Consider the following 3,002-nt stretch of genomic DNA (forward strand, 5'->3'; position numbering starts at 1 on the left):
ATGGTGGTCGACGGTATCCGAGAATATTTAAATATTTCAAGAATTTGAATTCATTTTTTTTGTAAATCTAATGTGTTATTTGTCCGGTTACACCTGTAACCATGGTTACTGCCAATCCCAAATCCAAGTCCCCTCCGAGAAAAAAACCAAATCGGTAGCCAAAACCTTTACCCCAAGTCGCCCATCGACACCAACATCCTCTACATGGCGGCGGGCGGATGGGAGTCGACCTTCACGAGGAATCTCCCGTGTCTCCGTGGAATACATGGCTCGTCAGATAGGTGGCTCGCTCTCATTGATGAGGCCCCGTCCGTGACCCTGCTCAACCCTCTTACCAGCGCCACCGTCAAGCTCCCGCCAGCCTACGACCTCTTCGTTGGAGAAGTCGTTAAATCGGAACCGATGGATCTTCCTTCCTCCTATTGGGATCTTCCTTCATGCTGTTAGCACCAAGTGGTTTCCTATTGACGGCCAGATACCATCGTCAGGCGCCATTCGCCAGATAATGCTCTCTCCCTTGCCTCCGGGATCCGATGACTGTGTGACTATAGCAGCACTCGCCGAATTGAGAACTGGCGTGTTCTGCCACGTAGGTTTCGACATAGCGTGGACTATGCTCGATAGAAACCTGCCACTGTACCTTGTCACCTTGTTCCTTCACTTCGGGGGTAGCAGGTTCCTAGCTATCTACAACGGTAAATCCGGAGGGCTCGGAGCGATCTCCATCTAGGATGTTGCTAGTGGGGTTCTCATGGCCATGCGGGTTCGCCATTTGGATGGAGATCCCAAACATACAGCATGGGTCCGCAACTATCTTGAAGTGAATGGCAAACAGTACGTCATTGCGCAGTCCTCAAAGCTAAGATCTAAACCCAAGCCGGTACGTATTAGTACATATACCACGTATTTGTATACCGCGGTCAATCTAACCGTTTCCCCACCCCTCGTGCACCTCCCGATCGCACCAAGGTGAAGGAGGTGGTGGCCACTACGGTACATTAGTCGCTGCTATTGAGTCATTTTGTTGCGCTGGGGTCTCACAAGTTAGAAACTCAGAATTAAGGAAGTTGTCTCAGTTCAGGTATGATAAAAAACGAAGGAGCAGACACCCGTGGCTTATGTCCGAGTCTGGTCCGAAGTCAGAAATAGTCCACTCGCACACGTACATACTCGGGCTTGTCGAATTTGTTCATTGTTGGCTTCCATGCCATATATATACGCGGGTCCAACTTATTTTTGTCATATATTTTTCTTGCGGTTATTTTTTTTGTCATATGTTGAAGCAGGAGGTTTCACAACTTAAGGCAAAAGATTTGCTATTTCTATTGAATTAGAAGAAGTTTTAGAGGTTTTACAATCCCATGCCTGACCAAATGTCAACCCAAACGAAAAGCCTACTCTCGTGGTATTACATCACTTAACGCTTTTGCTCTCGCCAAGCTCCACATAGCCACATGATCTTTGATTTTTTGCTATGAGCATATTCGTGGTGGATGCATTATTTCGGAAGATTCGAGCTTGTTTGCTGGTGAAGGGGCGCATCCAATGCCGCTCCAATTTGCTGCGAAAATGGATCCTCGATGATGCGGGCAGCCACCGCCCCATCTGCGACGCTCCCCTCGAAACTCCTACTCACATCATGTTTGAGTGCGGGTTTGCTCGCCGCTTCTGGGCCATGCTTGGCGCGTCGCCGGACGGCGCTCCCCATCGGTTTCAATGGCGTCCGTCTGTACCCTGCCGGCCGCCGCCCCTCACTGCACCGCGTCGACAATTTCCGTTCATACGCTAGCCTTCGCCGTGCGGATACTCAGGCCTAAATAGGCTTCTGTATCTTCTGGCGCCTGCTGACGGTGCTCATGGTCACACGTCGATGGAGTCGGTGGGTGGCGCGCGGCGCGGCCGCTTTTTGACAATTACCAAGTCGACATGACGCCGATCGAGATCTCAATGTCGCGGCCGTGCGAGCTAGCTAGCTAGCACGTGACTGGCCATACTCGACGTCACGGCGAGGTCGTCGATGACGATGACCTGGAACGGGTCGACACGAACGGCACCAGCCACGCGACGCGAGCGGTCCAGCGCCATCATATCCCGCCGCGGCAGCATGATATGATACACGGCGAGTCACAGGGGAGATCGAGGGGACTCCCAGCCGACAGCCGCACACATAAAGCACGGAAGTAACCGGACGGTGAGCTCCTCGGTCACGTCGGCGCTGGCGAACCGCATCCAAGAATCGGCCATCGCCGCCACGCACAGCCGCTTGCGCGCAGCCTAGCCTGGACTTCGATCACCCTCGTGGTGACCAGTGACCAACTCGGCCGTTCGCGAGCATCTTTCGTCCGTGTGGCATGCCGATGCTCGTGCCGCCGCTGCCAGCGCAAGCGCGCCAGGGTGGTGTCCATCGTGCGACAATGATGTGCCATTGGCCTAACGACATTACCTGAAGACGCGAAGAGCCACCTGCATGCTGCCGAGACAGCTAGCGCCGTTCCACTCGGAGCAGCTAGCAATAGCTGGGCCGGCGCACATATCGGTCGAGCCAGCGACGCCGCAGCTCCTCTCGGCCTGAACAAAACATAACGACAAGCAAGTGAAAAGGCCTTGTTCACGTCGTCGATACGTGCTCTCCTCCTTGTGCGTGCCATCGCAAGTGAAGGTCTTGTCGGTGGATTGAGGACGTTATCGATCTCGGTGTATTGCACCGACACCATGTGGTCATGTGGATCATTGCACCGGAATGAACTCATTCGAAAGTCTGCTAACTCATTTACAGTAGATTCTTCCTCACATAAGATTTAGGAAAAAATAGCGAAATGAACTCTGAACTTGAATACCTCTCGTTTGCACACGCAAAAGAGTCCTATCCTCCACTACCTAAACAAATGCTTCTCAAGCATGTTTGTACACGCAACAATTCGTGACAACACTTCCTTGATGGTTGATTCGTTGCGAGGGACCTGCATTTTTTTTGTTTAACTTATTCAGATTTTTTGGCGTGG

Source organism: Lolium perenne, chromosome 6 (assembly GCF_019359855.2).
Source record: "Lolium perenne isolate Kyuss_39 chromosome 6, Kyuss_2.0, whole genome shotgun sequence".
NCBI lineage: Eukaryota > Viridiplantae > Streptophyta > Magnoliopsida > Poales > Poaceae > Lolium > Lolium perenne.